This window comes from Hevea brasiliensis, chromosome 17, assembly GCF_030052815.1.
Source record: "Hevea brasiliensis isolate MT/VB/25A 57/8 chromosome 17, ASM3005281v1, whole genome shotgun sequence".
NCBI classification, from domain to species: Eukaryota; Viridiplantae; Streptophyta; class Magnoliopsida; order Malpighiales; family Euphorbiaceae; genus Hevea; species Hevea brasiliensis.
Window position 1 is genome coordinate 45,420,177 of NC_079509.1, and position 24,291 is coordinate 45,444,467.

Consider the following 24,291-nt stretch of genomic DNA (forward strand, 5'->3'; position numbering starts at 1 on the left):
AGTCATGCTAGGGACTTTGCAATTTAATTGCAAACCAAATCTATTTAATTAATCAATTAAACTCTTTAATTAATTAATTAAATCATATTTAAATAGGTGATAACTTGTGTATGTGTGTGACTTACTAGGCTCATCACTAATTGGCAATGAGACATGATATCAACTCTTAATATCATCAGAACTCTTTCTTACCATAAATGATTTCTCTAAATCATTTTATGAACCTCATAGACCATGGTTAACACCTAGCATAGCATGCCATGGCCACCCAATTAGTAATAAGGTTTACCTTAAATGAACCTATAATCATATGTTACCATGCACTAGAATCTCTCTCATACAAAATCCCAACTCAAGCCGTGAGTCATGGTTTATGTCAAACTCCATTTGCTATGAATATTATGTTCTCTTTTAATTCCATTCTTGATTAAAAGATTTTTCTCATCGAAACTCTTTTACGAATAAATCTATCATCTGGCCAGGAACTTGAAACATCAAGAACAATTAAATGAACATAGGATTTTAACTCTATTTACTTAGAGGAACAGATTCCATCTTGATCAACACCTACCTCCATATATAACTAGCAGGAGCCAACACATGCCCATATACCCATACATAGTACAAGTATGAAAGCGATCAAACTCAAACTACCTATATACAAGATAACTGTGCTATCTCAGGTCTAAAGATTATATGCACTGATATGATTTATGACAAAACATTGACAAGAGTAAACTCCATGTGCTTGTCATAAGCGTCACTGGTTCGGCCTACTTATCATTTATAAGTGCCTATCATGTTTGTTATATGGCATGAGACTCACCATTCCATCTTATTTATATCTCATATAAATAACTTGGGAACAAACATGAATACAATCTTTCTGGATAAGTCATGTCCTTATTATGAAGTATCCTCGATTGTGAACCTATTTATGATACTTTGTGCTAGAAATATTGTCACTCATATTCTTAACAACTTAAGAATAATATTTCTAACAAAATATCAATGGACCTTTTCTATTACACATAAATATATTATGTAAACGGAAAAGTGGAAATGCCTTTTATTAATAAAATATCTACAAGATACATACTAAATGATATGCTCTAGGGCATACTACTAACACCAACTTATATCAAAAAGCTGAACACTGATAAATTGGAGACCAGATCAGAAAAAGGTCGATTTGTTGGATATCCAAAAGATAGTTTTGGATATTATTTTTATTTGCCTACTTCACAAAAGGTTGTGATAAGTAGAGATGCCACATTTCTTGAACAACAGTTTGTTCAAGAAGGAGGCAAAGGAAGGCAAATAGAGTTAGAATTGGAGAATTCTGACCAACCAACATATCAGATGGATATAGATCTATCTAGTCAACCAATACCCGTTGATGAAACATCTACAGCTGTTCCTAGTAGAACAACCAGGGTATCTCACCCACCAGTAAGATATGGTTTTCTTCATGAAGAAGAACAAGAGTTGTCTACTCATGAAGAAGTAGATCATGGGGATGATCCACTTACTTATGAAGAAGCTATATCAGATATAGACTCTTCAAAATGGATTGATGCTATGAAATCCGAGATTGATTCCATGTATAAGAATCAAGTTTGGGATCTTGTTGACCCGCCTGAAGGTATAATACCTATAGGGAACAAATGGGTTTTCGAGAAGAAAATTGGTTCTGATGGAAAGGTAGAGACCTATAAGGCAAGGCTAGTAGCGAAAGGGTTTCGCCAAAGGCAAGGAATCGACTATGAGGAGACTTTCTCGCCTGTTGCCATGCTTAAATCAATTAGGATTTTACTAGCAATAGCTGCATACTATGATTATGAGATTTGACAGATGGATGTCAAAATAGCTTTTCTCAATGGATACATTGAAGAAAACATTTTCATGGAACAACCTAGGGGATTTGAATCCCAAAATGATTCCAAGGTATGCAAGCTAAAGCGATCCATTTATGGGTTGAAACAAGCTTCGAGGAGTTGGAACATCCGTTTTGATAAAGCCATTAAATCCTTTGGTTTTATAAAAAATGAGGATGAGCCATGTGTATATAAGAAGGTTAGTGACAGTGCTATCACTTTCCTTGTCTTATATGTGGATGACATACTATTGATGGGTAATGACATAGGTATGTTGACGACTATAAAGGTATGGTTGTCAAATACATTCTCCATGAAAGACTTAGGGGAGGCAACCTATATTCTTGGGATTCGCATCTATAGAGATAGAGCTAAAAGAATAATTGGTTTATCCCAAAGTCTATACTTGGAAAAGGTGTTAAAGAGGTTTAACATGCTTGATTCCAAGAGAGGATTGTTACCAGTGAGACATGGTATCCATCTTTCTAAAGAGATGTCTCCAAAGACACCTGAAGAAAGAGATAAGATGGCCAGGATTCCATATGCTTCGGCTATTGGAAGTTTAATGTATGCAATGTTGTGTACTAGGCCGGATATCGCATATGCTGTTAGTTTGACTAGCAGGTATCAATCCAATCTAGGTTTGGAACACTGGATAGCTGTCAAGAATATCCTTAAATACTTGAGAAGAACTAAGGATTTATTATTGATTTATGGAGGTGGAGACTTGCAATTGGATGGTTATACTGATTCTGATTTCCAATTAGATATCGATGATAGAAAGTCTACCTCTGGATATGTGTTCATTTGTAATGGAGGTGCAATCAGTTGGAAGAGTTCCAAACAGAGCACGACTGCAGATTCCACTACAGAGGTTGAGTATATTCTCGCATCGATGTCGCAAAGGAAGCTGTTTGGATAAAAAAGTTCGTGACAGAACTTACAGTAGTTCCTTCCATTGAGTCAGCAGTTCCACTACACTGTGACAATAATGGAGCAGTCATACAGGCTAAGGAACCAAGGTCTCACCAGAAATCCAAACACATAGAAAGGCGCTGCCACATTATCAGAGAAATAGTTGGGCAAAGGCGATATAGCCATGCAGAAAAATAACATCAGCTAAAAAAATTCAGCTGATCCATGCACTAAGCCTTTGTCACAAGCTCAGTTAGACTGACATCTTGAGAAGATGGGTCTAAGGTATTGTAATGAATGGCTTTAGTGCTAGTGGGAGATTGTTAGTAGTATGCCCTAGAGCATATCATTTAGTATGTATCTTGTACATATTTTATTAATAAAGGCATTTCCACTTTTCCGTTTACATAATATATTTATGTGTAATAGAAAAGGTCCATTGATATTTTGTTAGAAATATTATTCTTAAGTTGTTAAGAATATGAGTGACAATATTTCTAGCACAAAGTATCATAAATAGGTTCACAATCGAGGATACTTCATAATAAAGACATGACTTATCCAGAAAGATTGTATTCATGTTTGTTCCCAAGTTATTTATATGAGATATAAATAAGATGGAATGGTGAGTCTCATGCCATATAACAAACATGATAGGCACTTATAAATGATAAGTAGGCCGAACCAGTGACGCTTATGACAAGCACATGGAGTTTACTCTTGTCAATGTTTTGTCATAAATTATATCAGTGCATATAATCTTTAGACTTGAGATAGCACAGTTATCTTGTATATAGGTAGTTTGAGTTTGATACTGCTTTCATACTTGTACTATGTATGGGTATATGGGCATATGTTGGCTCCTACTAGTTATATATGGAGGTAGGTGTTGATCAAGATGGAATCTGTTCCTTTAAGTAAATAGAGATAAAATCCTATGTTCATTTAATTATTCTTGATGTTTCAAGTTCCTGGCCAGGACAGATAGATTTATTCAGAAAAGAGTTTCTGATGAGAAAATCTTTTTAATCAAGAACTGGAATTAAAAGAGAACATAATATTCATAGTAAATGGAGTTTGACATAAACCATGACTCCAGCTTGAGTTGGGATTTTGTAACAGAGAGATTCTAGTGCATGGTAACATATGATTATAGGTTCATTTAAGGTAAACCTTATTACTAATTGGGTGGCTATGGCATGCTATGCTAGGTGTTAACCATGGTCTATGAGGTTCATAAAATGATTTAGAGAAATCATTTATGGTAAGAAAGAGTTCTGATGATATTAAGAGTTGATATCATTTCTCATTGCCAATTAGTGATGAGCCTAGTAAGTCACACACATACACAAGTTATCACCTAATTAAATATGATTTAATTAATTAATTAAAGAGTTTAATTGATTAATTAAATAGGTTTGGTTTGCAATTAGATTGCAAAGTCCCTAGCATGACTTGAAACCAAATCTAGATTATTGGATGTATAATATAAGTTAAATTTATATTTAAAGTGTTTAAATATGAATTTAATTAATGAGAAATTAATTAATAGAGATTAATTAATTAATTTATATTTGATATAAATTAATTAGAAGAAGAAAAATAATTATTTTGGGTTGAGAACTCAAAATTAAGACACAGGGGCATTTTGGTCATTTTGCAGTGTGACACGTGGCATCATGAGATGGTGACACATGGCATAACACATAAGCTTCCCAAATGTTTTTTAATCATGTAAGATGATTAAAATCAAGATTACATATAGGTTTGACACTTGGCACAATGTGATTGGGTCACTTAAACCTAGAGCTAATCAAAGGGTGACATGTGGCAAGGGTTTAATGTGTTAACCTAGCTATTTAAGTGTGGTTATGAAAAGAAAAAATAACCAGCAGCGTCTCCTCTTATTTGTCACGCCACTTTGAGCCTCTCCAGCTATTCTTCTTCATCTCTCATCAATTCAAAGAGATTAGCCATCAATCTCTTGAATTAAGAACACTAGAAATTGTTTCTAGTGTCCTGTTTACATCTCTAATCTCTTAAAAGGCAGAACTTCAATTTCTAATTAATAGAAAAGGCTTTAGAAGCTGTTCAAGGGCTGCCATAGGTGTTCTTGGTGTGGACAAGCTAGAGGGACAACATCTGGTGTCCTGAAGACGAATCTCAAAGGCGCAGACACGCTGCAGCACATCAAGAGGTTAGTGTAATCGTTCTTGATTTAATCTAGGGTTTTAAAATTAATCTGATTAATTTTAAAATCTTAAATGGCAAATACAGATCCAAAAACATATTAAAAGAGTTTTAATATGTTGTTTATCATTGAAATCAAATAGATAAAAATTAATCTTGCATGATGCATGTGACCCTAGGTGAAAATTTTTGAATTCAATGGTATAAACTTGTGTTTTTCACGCTTCCGTTCCTTCATGGATGAGTACTCATTAGCTAGCTAGCCATCTCCCTCATTGATTTTGATTAGTGGGGGTGTTTGCCTTGTCGTGATGTACACACGGCATGTTCGAAAATTTTATGTCATGGCCTAAGTTGTGTTATTGTTTGGCAACACTATGTTTATTAAATTGTTTGATTAAATTTTGTGTTGTATGAAGCTTTGAAAATTATGGTTTGTTATAAATGTGATTTGAGAAAAAAAAAATTGTGAAATGAGATTATGAGATTTTGAATGACGATTTGTTCATAAATGTTTTATATTTTGCATTTTATGCTTTATTGTGCACCACTGAGTATTTATATACTCAGCGATAGCTTTAACTTGCTGTCGCAGATAGAGAAAAGGACATAGCAGCAGAGCGAGCTGCTACAGTTAGAGAGGAGTATAATTGAAGAATTTTTGTACGGGTATTTGTCTATACCCTGATAGTTTAGTTTGATGTAAATATAATAGTATGTATATGTATCTTTGTAATTTGAGCAGTTGTACAAATAAAATTGTAATAATATTATTTTTGAGATTTTGCATCTGTAAATTAGTTTATGATTGTAAATTAATGATTTAAAATGCAAAATGCATGAGTTATGAAATGTTTTGAGATATTAATTCTTGATATGAAATTTGGATTTGGAGTTGAAGTGTTGCCATTATTGTTGATTTGAAGTTTGGTGGTTGCAAATGAAGTTGTGATTGAGAAAAATATTGGGAGTGTTTTTATTTTCAGGTTTTGAAGAACTGTTTTCTCAAAATACAGACGGTGATCACGAAATTTTTGTAAAAATTGCGGAAATCTTAAATATCCAAAAATTTGATTTATGTTTGGACTTTAAATAAATGTTTTTAATATTTGAAAAAAATTTTACCCACCAATTCCAAAATGAACGAAAATTGTTTTAAAATCCCTCGTAGTATATTTAATGGGTTACCGGTAGGTGAAGTACGGTAATTCATTAGGTGTACTACGGGAACATGTTACATCTTACGAGGAGTAGGGTGTGACATGTTTAGTGGTATCAGAGCAAAGGTTTTAAATAAATTTTGAATTGTGAATTTGCAATATTTTGTTGGTAAATACAACTGCTCAAATGTTTGATATATATGACATATTTACATCATGAATATGCGCTAACGGATGTCAACCTCCTTGTGTTTGTTATCAGAGAGTAGAAAATTTCTGGAAAACGGAATGGAAGAGGGAGATCATTCCGTAGAGCAATCTGTCGAGGCTGAGGCCCGAGGAGAAGCCCCAGCACTCCTGAATGTGAGTGGGTTAGCCACTCTAGCTCCTCCTCAAGCACCGATTTCCTCGCTTTCGGTTGCAGATGGCTGCGTTCTTTCAACAAATGGCGGGGAATGTGCCGCCTCAAACACAGACACAAGCATCGGTTGCACAACCACAGTCACCGGCTCGGCAATATGAGAAGTTAATGAAATTTGGGGCTATAGAATTCAAAGGAACAGTGGATCCACTGGAAGCAGAACAGTGGTTAGAGAGGATGGAACGGGTTTTTAGAAAACTACAGTGTGCTGAAGAGTTGAAGTTTGAATATTCAGTATCACTTCTGCACGGAGATGCATATGAGTGGTGGAAGACCATCCCCTACAGTCTGGTAGAGCCACCAGTCCTCACATGGGCAGACTTTTTAAGGGAATTTCGACAAAAGTGGGTCCCTGATACTTATGTAGACATGAAGCTGCAAGAGTTTTTAAGATTGAAGCAAGGGGATAGAACTGTAGCAGAGTATGAGCGGGACTTTTCAAGGCTAAGCCATTATGCTGGAAGCTTAGTCTCTAACCCCAGAGACCGATTTAAGAGATTTGAGGCTGGGTTGAGGCCTAGCTTGAGAATGCAAGTGGTAGGGTTCTGACACCAGAATTTTTCTGAATTGATTTCACAAGCCCTGGAACTGGAAAGGATATAATCAGAATGGGCAGTGAAAAAGAGTACACAAGAGAAAGAGAAAACTGAAAAGGTTACTGGCCAAGCTACTGAGAGTGGCTCTGGGAAAAGAAAACATTTTGGAGGGTCTAGCTCGCGCAAATCAGGTAGAGGTGGATCTTCTGGACAGAAACCACCCCAATCCGATCAGCAAACTCAACAGACGCGCAGAAAAACGCTGTTGGATCGACTTTGTGAGACTTGTGGTAAACCACATAGTGGAGTATGTTATAGAGCTATAGGAGCATGTTTCAATTATGGAGGGACTGGTCATTTTGCTAAGAATTGCGTAAGTCCACGCCGTTATGGATCATTTACCACGTCAAAAGGATTAGCTCAAGTTTCTACCCCGAAGAGTTCACCAGCAGTTGGTAGAGGCGGAGGCAGAGGTAGGGGTAGTATGCTTGGAAGTCAGAATACTATAAATCAACCAGGACAAGGTAATGCTCCAGTGAGAGTATTCACTATGTGACAGAGGGACGAGGATGAAACTTCTGACATGGTTCCTGGTATTTTCTCGATTCTTGACTAAGATATGAATATGTATAAAAAAAAAAATCAATTTTGATATGTTAGTGACTAGTCTTTTTAAAATTAATTTTGGAAGAGTTTGTTAATGAAAAGTATTTGGTAGCACACAAGAATTTGTAAAGTTAATTAGTAAGCCTAATTATGTAAGGAAAGAGAACCTAAAAGTAAGTTATAGCAATATAGTTATCTTAGAGATGCGGGTAAGGGTACTACTGCTGATAGATGTCAGTAGATACCATAATCAACACAAATTTAAGATATTAGTGAAATTAAAAGAAATAAGATATAGGGAAGTTTATTCTATTGGGATGTATCGTAGTAACTATGCAATATTCTTAATGTTTGTGCTGTAAGATACAGATTACAGTACTGACTTTGGATTTATTGTGTAGAGCTACGTACTACCCAATAGTACACAAGAATAAGAATAGTTGCAAACGGCATCTATTTTGGTACAGTTATGATAAGATAAAGTTTTCTTATTGGAAAGAAGTTTGAAAATCCTAACCTGGGATTTAAAACTCTAAAGTTAGAATTTTGAAAGGTTATAGTTCAGTACAAAAGAAAATAATGACTACACATCAGTGCAAAATAAGCTATAGAATATCGATAGATAAAAATAAATAGAACAGTAAGAAATGAGAAAAATACTAGATGAGGAATTGCCACCAAGGCAAGCAATTTACTTAAGATGCGTAATGATATTCCGAACTATTTTATCAAGAAATAAATAAGTTAAATCAAAGCAAACAAGATAGTGCAAAATGGCACATAGGCCTTAGTCATAAATAGAGATGGTAAGATAATGGTTATGGACCTATGGCCAAGAAAGAAAAGACTAAAATATTCTAAACTAAACTGAAATTTACATCAAATGATTAAGAGATTTGATAAGAAAAGAGTAAAACTAAGTTCTCACCCATAGGATCACACGAGGTCCTAGAAAAGCGGATCCACTAACACATAGATTTGCTTACCTCTAACATTGAAATGAAATTGAATCTAACTTATGACAGAAGCTCATAAGAAACTTGGCACACGAGGTGAACAATCGATGAGTAAATAGTATTGGTTAAAGCGCTAAGGAACCATCATTCAAGCTAGGAAGCTATTTAGGAGCATGAATAGGACATGAGGAGATAGCACTCACAACTGTTCAGAGACTGATACCAGGTAAAATTTCAAGGACGAAATTATTTTAAGGGGAGGAGAATTGTAACACCCCTATTTGTATAGCTAGGTATATTTCACTGTTTCGGTGACCGGAGTCAGTCCGGACAATTAAGGGGATTAGGACCACACTTAAGACAACTAGAGAAACCATAAACACAAAGTAATGTTCAATTAGTTAAGTATAAATAAGAAAAACAGAACATAAGAAGTTAAACGAGCCGAGAGTCACAGCGATGGGTGACCTTTCTGAACGCATCGCAAGTCGATTTAAACTCAAATTTCGAACCGTAAAATGTGACGCTGCGGTCCTTAGGACCATTATAAACACAGTGGAAAAGAGAAAATCATGAAAAAGAATTGTTAAGCCAATCAAATAATTAGGTCAGGGAGCCGGAAGAAATATTGAATTATTTGCAAACCGGGATGAACCGGCGAGGGGCAATTTGGTCAATTGACCCCGAGAGCTGACTCCTGACCTAACTGTCAAATAAAATCGAAGAAAAGAAAACTTCGGAATTGAGAATTAAATTAAAGAACTAATAGAAAAATAAATAAAAAAAAAGAAGAGAAAATGAAAAAGGTGTAGGATATGACATCATGCATGACATCATGCATGATGCCATAAATCCCATAATTAATAATTTGATTAAATGAATTTTTGGGGTCTTCCATAAGACAAAATAAATAAAGAAAAGAAAAACAAAAAAAAAAAACTAAAAGTCTTCTTCTTCCTTTCTCCCTTGCCACCCTCACTCTCCCTCATTTCCCCATGGATATCCTCCATTAAAGCTTGCACTCAAGCTTACAATCCTTCATTAAACCTCAATAGCTTCCATAGAAACTTCATAAAAAACTTATTCTAGTCACTTGGGAAGGAGATTGGTCATCAAAGAAAGAGGAAAAAAGGAAAGCTCAAAGACACCTAACAAGGTTAGTGATTTAAGATGTGAAGTTAGTTTAATTATTGCATTTTTAGCTTGATTAACTTGTAAATAAACTTAAAATGGAAAGAAAATTTATTGAGGGACCAAACTGAAATTCGGCCAGCATGAAGGGGGAGGGTGATTTGCATGATTTGAATGGTTTAGAAACTTAAATTAGTGAGTGGTTATGATTAAAGACCTTGAAAGTAGCTAAATGCAACAAATGACATGAATTAGGGTTTTGAACTTAGGGTTTGTGAACCAAAAATGCAATAAATGAGTAAATGGCATGTTTGACCTATTGTGAACTGAAAAATGGTCAATTGTGACCAAATAAGTTGTGTTTGAATTATTAAAAGTGAAGCCAAATTCGGAGGTTGTATGGTCATGCTGTTGGCAGCATGACCAAGTCAACTTTGAAGGATCAAAACTGAAATTTTACAAGTCCAATTGATATGTCACCAATTGGGGATTAAAATAGACATAAAATGACACAATTTTCATTTAGGAACCATGCCCAAAAACTGACCAAAACCTAGTGAACAAATTGACCAAAGTTGAATAAGAGCAGTCTGCCACTGCACAAACTGACCAAAACCTAGTGAACAAATTAACCAAAGTTGAATAAGAGCAGTCTGCCACTGCACAAACTGACCAAATGAACAGTAATTGTTCATTTGGTCATAACTCGAGCTAGGTAGGTCAAAATGACCTGAAATTTTACTAGTAATTAGATAAGATATAGATCTAAAACTTTCATGAAGAACACCAACTCAAATTATGCCATTAACCTAATCAAATTATTGAGCAAAGTTGAGTTACTGAACCTGCAAAACTGCAGATTTCTATTTGAACAGTAAAGTTCCAATGGCTATAACTCTCTCTAGAAAACTCCGATTTAGGCGATTCTTGAACCGATGGAAACCTAAGACATAGTAGAACATTTAGTATGAAGGAAATTAGACTAAATTATGCACTTAACTTGATCAAATTACTGAACGAAGTTGGATCAAAAATCTGCCAGAACCAAAATAGCAGTATAAATAGTGCACGTGAACAGTAACTGTATTTTGGCTATAACTTGAGCTACAAAACTCCAATTGGGCTGATCCAAAAATGAGAATACACTTAAGACAATAAAGAACATTTTCTATGAAGGAAGTTTTGTCAAATTCCAACAGTAAGGTGACCAATGGAACAGTACAACCTAAGGCACCAAAACTAAAAATTTGTAACTTTGCCTAAAGGACTTAAGTTTTGAGAAAATGACCAAAACCAACAAGTTTGGTGACCAAAATGTGGTATGTGGGTGAAGTTGGAATTCCCATACCTATTAAGCCTTAGAAAGTCAACAATTTGACTTGAATAGTGTAGTGAATAGTAACCCCGAAATGAAAATTTCTAAGAACGTTAGTTTAAGCATATTTGGGCTAGAATTAAGTATTTATGAATTAATTATTGGATTTATGATAAGTTATAATACTGAAACACTGTGAAACTGTGTGTTTCAGTGGAAAAGAATACCGGGAAAGGACCCGAGGAATCGAGTCAAGGCCGATAGGCGACTCGCATTAGGTTTGTGCACAAAAATTTATAAATTATAGTTTTTACAATGAAAATTGATTTGTTATACATTGTGAATATGTTTATTTTATTATGAATTTCAAGAATGTTGTGCTACCTATTTTACAATGGATATTTGAAATGAAGCTTGTTTAATTTTCTGCATTGTGAAATTTTTGTGTTAATTATGGGTTTTAAGTACTACGGTGTTGCCACCTGTGAATGAAAATTTGACTTTAGAAATTGATTGTGTTTCGCATAAAATATTTGAATAACTTAATTTAAATTGTTTTAATTCACACTTGGCATGGCAATATTAATATGTTCCTCATCCACTTGTGGGGTGAGTTTGATATTTGATCAGTTTCCTCCCTCTCTGGCTTCCCAGTCTGAGGGGCGAGTTTGGATGAGTACTCATTAGCTAGCTAGCCATCTCCCTCATTGATTTCAATTAGTGGGGGTGTTTGCCTTGTCGTGATGTACACACGGCATGTTTGAAAATTTTGTGTCATGGCCTAAGTTGTGTTATTGTTTGGCAACACTATGTTTATTAAATTGTTTGATTAAATTTTGTGTTGTATGAAGCTTTGAAAATTATGGTTTGTTATAAATGTGATTTGAGTAAAAAAAATTGTGAAATGAGATTATGAGATTTTGAATGACGATTTGTTCATAAATGTTTTATATTTTTCATTTTATGCTTTATTGTGCACCACTGAGTATTTATATACTCAGCGATAGCTTTAACTTGCTATCGCAGATAGAGAAAAGGACATAGCAGTAGAGCGAGCTGCTACAGTTAGAGAGGAGTATAATTGAAGAATTTTTGTACGGGTATTTGTCTATACCCTGATAGTTTAGTTTGATGTAAATATGATAGTATGTATATGTATCTTTGTAATTTGAGCAGTTGTACAAATAAAATTGTAATAATATTATTTTTGAGATTTTGCATCTGTAAATTAGTTTATGATTGTAAATTAATGATTTAAAATGCAAAATGCATGAGTTATGAAATGTTTTGAGATATTAATTCTTGATTTGAAATTTGGATTTGGAGTGGAAGTGTTGCCATTATTGTTGATTTGAAGTTTGGTGGTTGCAAATGAAGTTGTGATTGAGAAAAATATTGGGAGTGTTTTTATTTTCAGGTTTTGAAGAACTGTTTTCTCAAAATACGGACAGCACTCTGTCGAAACTTTTGTAAAAATTGCGGAAATCTTAAATATCCAAAAATTTGATTTATGTTTGGACTTTAAATAAAGGTTTTTAATATTTGAAAAAAATTTTAACCACCAATTCCAAAGTGAATGAAAATTGTTTTAAAATCCCTTGTAGTATATTTAATGGGTTACCGGTAGGTGAAGTACGGTAATTCATTAGGTGTACTACGGGAACATGTTACATCTTACGAGGAGTAGGGTGTGACAAATTCGTAGGTGCGCTTGGCTTAGGAGAAAAAGGATGAGATCATAGCATTAGATAACATCTGATTGAGTTAGAGATTGAGTGCCTATTTGGTATTGCATTTAGAGGCCTAAAATTGCCTTTCTGAATGAAAACACCATTTTAGATGCTATCCAAAAAAGCTATTTGAAAAAAGTTATTTTATTATTTTAGTATTCTTATGACTAAGACTTATCAAATTTAATTTTAAATTATTTTTTGATACTCTCTAATTAGTATATCTAAAAAAGTGATTTTATCAACAGCAGTCCTACAGTAATGCCAAATAGGCCCTGATATTACCCAGGCAAAGGCTAGGAGGGCCTCACTGTTGGATCAGGTCTAGGAGATGCAAGCTGACTATACCCATAGCATTAAGAAGGTAGATGTTGAAGGTAAGCTTCTAAAGGTAGCACTTCCTCAGGTGGAGCTCTAGATTCAGAGTAGCCAAAGCTGCCTCAAGTTCCTATCTTTATGTTATATTCGTTGTTCATCTGTTAGAGCAACTATCCTTACGTTGATTTAGATTCGATTTGTGATTGTACTTTTATGGGATGTAGTATAATGTATTTCAAGATAGTTATTTGGCAACTTTGCTATCGATTTGATCCATGGATTGGCTTTTTATTTATATTAATGGCTGACAGGTCTACTTTTTTACATAGCTGTTTACTGACTTTATATATGTGAATACATTGAAAATATTATATGTCAGCTTTGTTTGTTATAGTGCTTACAAGAATCTTCAAGAAAGCCATGGGGATCGACTAGGTGGGGCCACAAGTTAGGCCTCAGCTTTCTTCCTCTAACTACTCCTGCTTTTCCCACATAGTGGGAAAGTACTTCTTTAGGTACTTACCATTGATTACTTTTTTGTGTGGCTCCCCTGTAAGGTTAGCTAGCCAATAAGCATTTCCCCTGAGTACCCAATGCACATGGAAAGGTTCTTCCCAGTTTAGAGATCATTTGCTGAACCTTCTATCCTTGGCACCAATAGGTAGTACATTCTTCCAAACCAACCTCCCTATTGAAAACTCTGCCTTTAGATCTTTTTGTTGTAAATCCATGATAATTTTCTCTTTTGTGTGGCCATATAGTTGAATGCCTGCATTTAAACTACATCTAATTTTTTTAACTTCATAGTTACTGTCTTTGTGTTTTCATAAGGAGTCTTGTCATTTTGTCTTATAACCTAGGGTGAGGGAACCATTGCCTCCATTAAAAGTACGGCCTCATGCCCAAAGCCCAGGGTAAAAGGGCTCAGCTTTGTTACATCTCTCTTAGAGGTTTTATAAGCCCATAGGTCCCTGATAATATCAGGTGCCACTCCCTTGAGCTTTTATCAATCATCTTTTCCAAGATATCTATTAAGGTTTTATTGGATGCTTCTGCCTGTCCATTGGCTTAGGCATAAGATGGAGTTAAAGTGAGTAGTTTTATACCATAATATGTTATAAAGTCTCTCATATCTTGCCCAATAAACATAGTCCCCTAGTCAATTATGATAGTTTGAGAAATTTTAAACCAGTGGATGATATGTTCTTTAATGAAGTCAATCATATCCTTTTGTTCCACTTTCTTTGCAGGTACTACTTCCACCCACTTATTGAAGTAATCTATTGCAACAATGATAAAGGTATGTCCCGTTGAAGATGCAAGGTGGATCATCCCATTGAAGTCTATTTCTTAGCCTCTGAATAGCCAAGGTTTCAAGATGGGGTGAATTTCTTTTGCTGACCTTCTCCTGACTGCAACATACTCCTAAAACTGTTGGCATCCATTAGCATAGGTCATATAATCTTTTAGGATCTTTGGCCAATAATAGTTATATCTCCTAATAAGCCACCTCATCTTCACACCTACCTGGTACGCCCCACAAATACATTCGTGCACGTGTTGCATCACTTTTAAAGCCTTAGAAGAGCTAAGACACCTAAGCAGTAAGCTGTCAAAGCTTTTCTAGAACAGTTCTCCTTCAAGTAATAGGTAATTCAAAGCCTATACTTTGATATGGTGAGACATTGTAGCTAAAAGATTCTTCAGGTACTTTGTCAATAGGGTCCTCTAGTCATCTATAATAACCAAGTTAGTATTAAATGAATTGACTAGTATACCTCTTTCCTCAATGGACAAGTGTTTTATTTTCCTAACCAAAATTATCTTATGGGTGAGTTCACGAGACATCTTTAAGTTAGAAGCTAATTGGGCTAACTCTTCTACTTACCGATTAACCTTTCTAGGCTTATCTATGAAAGATGTTTCTCTGAAGCAATATAAGAGCTATATTGCTATTGCAAAGTACTAAGTTAGGAAGAAACTACCACACTTGTACTCCCCTATTAGTTGCTTGATGACTAGTTGTGAATCACCCATGATATGCACTTCCTCTGCTCCTAATTCTATGACAATCTCCAAGCTGATATTTAGTGTCTCATACTCAGCTTGGTTATTGGTGCATTGGAATTCTAGATTAAAAGACATTGCCGTCTTAGTTCCTATAGGGGAAGTGATTACAATCCCAGCACCTGCCAAAGATTTTGTGTTAAAGTGATTGAACTAGAGATTCCATGGAACTTTCTTAGCATAGGAAATGTTTGGGTTCTTTCTAGCTAGTTCCACTGTCTTTAGGCAAGGATGATCTTCCAAAAAGCCTGCAAGCACTTGTCCTTTCATAGCTTTTCGAAGAAAGTAAATTAAAGTAAATTCTGACAATGTCAGTAACCATTTCCTAATTCGACCAGTGATTAAGGGTTCAGACAACATATATTTTATTAGGTTAGTTCAAGAAATAACATGTACTCTAGATCCAATTAGGTAATGTCTCAATTTTATACAAGAGAAATACAAGGCTAAATAAAGCTTCTCTATGAGAGAGTACCTGGTCTTTGTATTTGTGAGATTGGCTGAGATAATACAATGCCTGCTCATGCCCCATTTGGTTATCTTGTGATAGTTGGAAGAGGCAGACAAATAGAGTTTCAGCATGTCACCTCCCCTAGGTAAAGCCAGCCCTAGCGGCTTGGTGAGGTAGTCCTTGATTTTGTTAAAGGCCTGCTATTACTTTTCCTACTATCTAAACTCACTTTCTTGTCTAAGTTTCAAAAGATCAGAAAAGTCTTTTATCTTTCCTGCATGGTTAGAGATAAACCTCCTCAACTAATTTACCTATCCTAAGAATCTCTACAACTATTTCTTGTTCTGGGGTGATTTAGCTTCCTGAATTGCCTTGGCTTTATGGTTGATCTCATTTCCTCTTTGATGCACTAATAATCCAAGGAAGTTCCTAGTTTTAACCTTGAATCCACACTCGAGGGAATTAATTTTTAGCTGGTGCTATCTCATCCTCTAGAAACCCTTCCTTAAGTGCTTTAGGTGGTCATTTGCATTCTTGGAATTCACCATTATGTCATAGACATACACTTCCATGAAATGTCCTAACACGTCATAGAGATCATGATCATAGCCCTCTGGTATGTAGCACCAACATTTTTCAAGCCAAAAGGCATGACTAGCCATTCAAATTTTCTAATGGAACAAAGCCATTTGAAGGCGGTCTTGGATACATTCTCTGGTGTGATAAAGATTTGATTGTAGCCAGAGAATCCATCAAGAAAGGATAATAACTCATTCTTAGTGGTAGCAACAACAAGCATGTCCAATATTAGCATCACATACATGTCCTTCGGAGTTGCAATATTCAAGGTCCTTAAAATCATTGCACATGCACAACTTTCAATTTTTCTTAACAACAGGTACAATATTGGAAAGCCATTAATTGTACCTAGTTGGTCTGATAAAACCTGCTTTTAATAGTTTCTTAATCTCTTTTTTCACCTTTAGTACTATTTTCCTTGACATTCTTCTGGGTGCTTGTCAGTGTGGCATGTAATCTAGTTTAATAGGCAATCTATGCTCAACCAAGCTCCTTTATAAGCCTAGCATCTCATCATAATTCCATGAAAAATAACATTTATACTTATGCAAAAGTGAAATTATTATCTATTACAAGTCACTCCTTAACAAAGAATTGATATAAATTACCCATAGCTGATTTAGTGAGTCGATATTGAGCTCCTCCATAAGATCCTACACTCTAGTTAACCCATTATCCAATTTTGCAGGTGTGAGTTCCAAGTCCTAAAGCTTTATCTCCTCTAGACCATCTTTCTCTAGTTCCTCTTCATAGATAACCTCAACACCTTTGGCTTCTAAGATCTCTGTAGCTTCTATCTTGTGTAAGGAGTTATTGCATCTAAATTTCATATATGGCAGCTGTAGTTGTAACACCTCTATTTACATAGCCTGGTATATTTCACTGTTTCGGTGACTGGTGTCGGTCTGGATAATTGAGGGGATTAGAAACACACTTAAGACAACTAGATAAGCCCTGAACACAAATACTTAGTAATTGTCAATTGGTTAAGTATTAATAAGAAAAACAGAACATAAGAAGTTAAATGAGCTGAGAGTCACAGCAATGGGTGACCCTCTCGGGAAGGACTACGAGGTCGATTTAAACTCAAATTTCGAATCATAAAATGTGACGCTGCAGTCCTTAGGACTATTGTGAACATAGTGGAAAAGAGAAAATCACGAAAAAGAATTGATAAGCCAGTCAAATAATTAGGTCAGGGATCTAGAAGAAATATTGAATTATTTACAAACTGGGTGGAACCGGCGAGGGACAATTTGGTCAATTGACCCCGAGAGCTGACTCTTAACCTAACTGTCAAATAAAATCGGAGAAAAGAAAATTTCAGAATCTGGAATTAAATTAAAGAACTATTGAAAAATTTAGAAAAATAGAAAAAAAAAGAAAAAGTTTTATTACATCATGCTTACATCACTTGAATGACATCATGGGTGATGTCAAAAATCCAATTTAATTTTCCTACAAATATTGACCAAGTCAAATAAGTTAATTATCTTTAAAATAACAAAATAAAAGAAAAATTTTATTTAGTCTTCTTCCTCAAGGTTGCCGTCCATATCTCTTTCTCCCTCTTCCTCCCTCTTCCTCACCAAAACTCCATGGAAGCTCATTTTGATCTTGATCAAACCCTAAATCTCACCATAGAAATTTAAACTTCCATTATTAAATCTTGATTTCAAGCTTTGATAGAGAACTTGACAACAAAAAGAAGAAGAAAGGAAGAGGTTTTGAAGAAATTCAAAGTAAGGTTAGTAAGCAAACTTGACACTTTTAGTTTGATTTTTGCATTTTTAACTTATTGAACTTGGAAATAAACTTTAAATGAAATGAAAACAAGTGATGGGGGACAAAGTTAAATTTCGGCCATCTTATTAGGGTGTTGGATTTGATAGTATTTAGTTAAACTAAACATGAATTAGAGCTTAAATAATGTGGTAATTGTGGTTAGAATGATAAGTGAACTCAAATTTCATGGAATTATGATGAATTGAATAATTAGGGTTCATAGCACCTAGGGTTTGGAGACAAAAATTTTGAGAAATGGTCAAATGGTGTGTTTAAGATTTTTTGAGATGAAAAATGGTCATTTGTGACCAGTTGAGGTATGTTAGAAGTGTTAGAATTAGGCTTGAATTCGGATTGGTTGTGGGCAGCCTATAGGCAGCAGGACCAAGGTCCCTTTCAAGGACCAAAACTGAAAATTTGCAAGTCCAATTGGTGTGAGGCCAATTGGGAATGAAAATAGACACAAAATGGAACACTTTTCATTTAGGAATCATGCCCAAAAAGTGACTAAAACCTAGTGAACAAATTAACCAAATCCGGATTAGGCAATCTGACCTGTACAAAAATAATCAAATGAATAGTGTTTGTTCATTTGGCCATAACTTGGGCTAGGCAAGTCTAAATAACCTGAAATTTTACCAGTGGAAAGCTGAGATATAGACCTAAAACTTTTATGAAGAACACAAACCCAAATTATGGCCTTAACCAATTCATTTGGCCACCCAAAATTTGGTGACCTAAAATTGCCAGAACCAGTTTGGTGCCCAGAAATCTGGGTTAAGTCCAATCCGGCAGCCATGATTCAAATGGCTATTACTTGAGCTAAAAAACTTCAAATGGAGTGATTCAAAAAGGAAAATAAAGTTAAGACATTAAAGAACAATTTCTATGAAGAAAACTTAGCCCAATTCTAACAACAAAATGACCAATAAAATAGTGCAACCTAAGACACCAAAGCTGAAAATTGGCAATTTTGCTTAAAAGACTTAAGTTTTGAGAAAACAACCAAAACCAACAAAATTGGTGACCAAAATGTGGTATGTGAGTATAGTTGGACTTCCCATATCTTTTAGGCATAAGAAAGTCAATATTTTGACTTGAATAGTACTATGAATAGTAACCTCAACATGAAAGTATTCAAGAATGAAGCTTAAGCATAATGAGATTAATTATTGGAATTATTGTGAGGTAAATATACTGAGACACTATAAATTTTGTGTTTTAGATGAAAAAGACCCGCAAGGGACAAAAGACTGAGTTAAGGCCTAGAGGCAACTCACGTCAGGTTTGTACACAATAAACCCTATTTAAGCATTTTGTCATTGAAAATTTGATTTAGTATGCATTATGAGTTTAAGAACTTTTGTGTTGCCACTTTGTGAATGAAAATGTAACTTTGGAAATTGATTTGATTTTTGTATGCAATATTTGAATAAATTGTTTTAAATTGATTTCGGATTCACACTTAGCATGACAGTGCCATATTATTCCCCCATTTATGGGGTTGAGATCAATTATTTTCCTCCCTCTCTGGTTTACTAGTTGAGGTTGTAGATCGAATGAGTACTCATTAGCTAGCTAGCCACCTCTCTCATTGATTTCGATTAGTGGGGTTGTAGATTGCTTTGTCGTGGTGTACAAAGCGGCATTGATCGGAAATTTTGTATCATGGCTTAAGTTGTGTATGAATTGGCAATACTGTGTTTATTAAATTATTTGACCTAAAATTTTGCTATAATGAGTTTTGATAATTTGTAAAATATAATTGTGCAATATTTAAAATGTGTTTTGTCAATGAATAATTTATGTATTGTATTTCAAAATTTTATTGTGAACTACTGAGTATTTTTATATTCAGTGATAGCTTATTTTGCTGTCGCAGATAAGGGCAAGGAGAAAACAGCAGAGTGAGCTGCTACTGAGATAGTGGACTTCACTGATTCTTTTTGTACGGGTATTTATTTATACCCTTGTAATTACTTGATGTAAACATTATAGTGTTATGTATCAATGTAAAGTTTAGCAGTTGTACAAAAAATTGTAATAATGTTATTTTGGATTTTCTTTTTGGTAAATTAAGTACTATATGCAATATGAATGAAATTGTAAAGTATTTTGAGATGACAAATTTTTGATTGAATTGTGGAATTGATTTGAGTTATGTTGAACTGAGTTGATTTGGTTAGGAGTTGTGGAAAAATTAATTGGAAGTTTTTTTCTCAGGTATTTGAAGAACTGTTTTCTCAAAATACAGACGGCACTCTATGAAATATTTATAAAATTTGCGGAAAAATAAAATGGGACAAAAAAATTTTAAGTAGTTTTGAAATTTCGAATAAATGATTTTAATTCCTACCAAAATACTTACCACTTCCAAAATGTAAGAAAATGGTTTTAAAATCCCTTGTAGGATACTTAATGAGTTATCGGTAAGTGGAGTTCGGTAGTTCATTAGGTATTTTACAGGATCATGTCATGCCTTACAGAGAGATAAGGTGTAACAGTAGCTACTACCATTTCCTTTTGTGTATATTTGTCATTCATCATGGAGCTCTTCTATGACGAGCTCTACCATTAGCTACTTCTAAGGAATGATTACAAGTGAGGTATTGTTTTCCTACTTAAACTTTCCATCTCCACCTTCTATGTTTCTTCTCCAAGGGTGGTGAGCTTGGTGGATTTTGTATAGAGGACATGACCTCCTTTAGGGGAGTTACAAACTGATGCCCCTTGAGCCTTCTAATGAGGTTTCTTCTTCAAAACTAAATAGGGCTTATGTCAATGTCATAGTACTAAGCTTCTACTGAAACGGAATGAGCCATATCCACCCATATAAAATTTACATCATTTCCTTTCCAAAATAATAAAAATTGGTGAAGTGATGATGAAATGCACTAGTTTGTGTATATCCAATCTCTTCCTAAAAGTGCTTGATAACTTGTAGTAGAACATACTACCAGGAAAGCGATAGTGGAAAACTTACTACCCACAATTACCTCTACTGGCAGAACACTAATAGTCTTAGATATCTCCCCAATGAATGTAGACATCGAGATATCAATGGTGACAAGATCCTCCTCTGACTTCCCTAATGCTAGCAACATTCTTAGTGGCATCATGTTTGCTATCGACCCATTATCGATGAGTACCTTGGAGATGGGTTGGCCATTGAGGTAGCTCGTGATATACAAAGGTCATAGATGCTTGGTCATTCTTTTTGAAGGTTTGTTAATCAATATCTTCTGTAGCTCCCTTAGCTTAATGCACTGGATGTTAACTCCACTACACACCTCAGTATTCAGAGGACCTGCTATTTCCTGCATCTCCATGGGTATCTCTACCACTACTTTCTGAAAAGTAGTAGGCAAAATCAAACAAACAACATTATAGCCAATAAGTAGAGCTTTACCTTCTTTCTTTTGAACTAGCACCTCTTTTGAACTTCCTATTGACTATGAGTCTTCTGTTGCTTTTCTGTTGAACTTGCTCCTCTGCAAGGGCTAATCTTTATGCTTTTTTTTTGCCTGTCTTTTTTCAATATCCCTTTGCCTCTAAATCCTCCTCTTCTATATAAGGGTTAGTGGTTGTGGAAAATTAAGATGATGTACTAGTTGCCACTGTTTGTTTGGTTCAACCAAGGGTGGTGCCATGAAATAGGCTAACTACTTTGAAGCTTCACCACAGGTGTGACAAGTTTAGTCTTCTTAAGAAAAGGGATTGGTTGGTAGCTGGTTCCCTTATTCGGTTTCTTGTAGGACCCTCTGTATGTTTCCTTTGGAAACCTTTTAGGTGGTGGATTAGTCTGCCTCCTAAGTGGCCCTTTAGGAATTTCAAGGAGAATCCCATACGTTAAGAATTTGCAATGTGAGCCTCTACATCTTCTAACCACCTCAGTTTGAACCTATAATTTCCTTAATTAATTTATGATTCCTTGGAGGTCCATAGTGGCTTTATTGATAGATGCTACCAGAGGAAACGGGCCTTCATCGATTAGCATGGACTCTTTTTTCTCAAGGAAATTCAAGACACCCTTGTTGATGTGATCTTGGGTCACTCCCCTAAGGGCCTAGCAACTATTAGTGTTATGAATCCAAGAATTGTGATAATTGGAGTAATCTCTCCTTCTCATATCATCCTTAGTTGGAAGCTTATGATTAAGAGAGAAATTGATGAACTTCTTTTTTTACAAGAAATAAAATATCTCCTCAGTCTTACTAGTGTAAGGCATATTGGGGAGGTGTGGATAAGGTCATTTGAGTTTTCCTCTAATAAGCCATCTTAATTGGGTTACTTAAAAAAGGACATGCATAAGTACCAGTGGCAATTAAATTAGCCATAGTGAGTTCATGATTATTTACCTTTGGTAATATGTACCCATAGCTGTCCTCTTCTAGTGTGATTCCTCTATTAGTAAGTCTTCATACTCAGCAACTTTAGCAACCAATTCATAGAAGTCCCTAAACTCCATTCCCAAGAACTTCTTAAGAAGTTTGATATCTAGCCTCCATTGATCCATCTTGACATATTCAGTTTTAGGAACAAAGCTTTGCACCTGTTCCTTATCTTCTTAAACTACGTAATGAAAACATCAGTCGACTCTCCACTTCTATGGGTTATTTTAGAAAGCTCAGCTACACATACCTCAAGTTCAGCCTGTGGAACAACCTCTCTATCTCTTGCTAAGAAAAAATAGAATTTCTCAGAAGAATTGAATATTAGGTGAAAATGGCTATAGTAAATGAATTTGGAAATAGGCTCAATTTATAACTAGCAAAGTTCTTATAATTTGCTAATTCTCCATATTGAATTGTGAATCTTGCTATATGCTCCAAAGTTAACTGTCCATCCTTTCTTGAAAAAACACTGAACTTAGAAATATAATAACCTTTTGAGTATGGGTTCTCCCTGTCTGTAGCATCAGGATATGACTTATAGAACTCTAGATGGCCAATTTGTCTAAGGCCTGGTCAGTATAGTTCCTGAATGGCATTCCTAATCACATCTATGTTTACTTGTGGAGTGATTGGGACTACTGAAACTTGGACCATAAGTAACGAAACCTGGGGCACGAATGTGGTTATTTATAGCACTTGTACCATGGGAATGTTGGTTCCTCTATAATTGTTGCCCCCCTGAACCAAAGGTCACCTGGGGTTTAAGCACCTATTAAGGTGTTGTAGTGGTGTGAGAACCTACGAATGCCTCTGCATCATAAATACTTAGATGAGGCACAGGGTTAGTAATTTTAATAATCTGGGCAGGAGCACCTACTCTACCACTAGGATGACTGACTTGCAATAATGCTCTGGATTGGCCTGCCACCTGCTCATCTCTCCTATGGGGTGGCTGGTACCTTTCTTTAGTCTAAACTCGGCCTCCAGCAATATTGGCTTGGGGAGTTCATGGTAAAGAATGCCCTCTGATTTCCCTGGTGCTCCTGGATGTTGAATCAAATTCCTCTGGCCTAGGAACTAGGCCACCAGGAAGTAACACATAAATTCGAATGTTATATTTCATAGAAATAAATTATGCATCCAATTGATGAGATTTCTCCACTCATGAATTAATGCCTTTTATTAAAGCATTCATGATGGTTGATGCCAATTTTTCCATATCAAAAACATTATTAACTGTTCCACCCTGTTCTTGGATTGGATCAACAGGCAAGGTAAGTACAACCTTTGTTGCATCTAGAGTCTGGACTTTTTCTCCTTGCAATAGTGCCTTTCGAAGTGTTCCACCATAAGTAGAACGTGCACGTTTGGACCAACTACAGTAGGACTTCCCTCTGTATCCAGAGACCTAATGGTTTGTTTGCTTTTGGATTTTGGTGGCATGATGTTGCCTACAAAAACAACATTATCAAATGCTAAAATGAGATATTCATCCCACTGGGCAGCCAAAAATTATTTGCTTGGGAAACAACTTAGCTAGCTAATAGCTTAAGAAATGCAAGCATACTAGATACTGAGTTTATCAACTGTGTGCTTTCTAACCTTTATTAAACGGTTGCAGAAACTCAACCAGATTGAATGCAGCTTCGTTAATTCTCACTCAGATCAAACTGTAAAGTAAATCAAAATTGTATTGATTGTTGGAGTTTGTTGCTATTATTATGGGGCTTTGAACGTTACACTATAGATTTTATTTATAGTCGCACCTACAACAATCCAAAACCAATGCTACCTCTTGTTCACACGTCCAAGCTGTTACACTATAGTTATTAAACTTAAACCGAACGAGCCGACTGAATA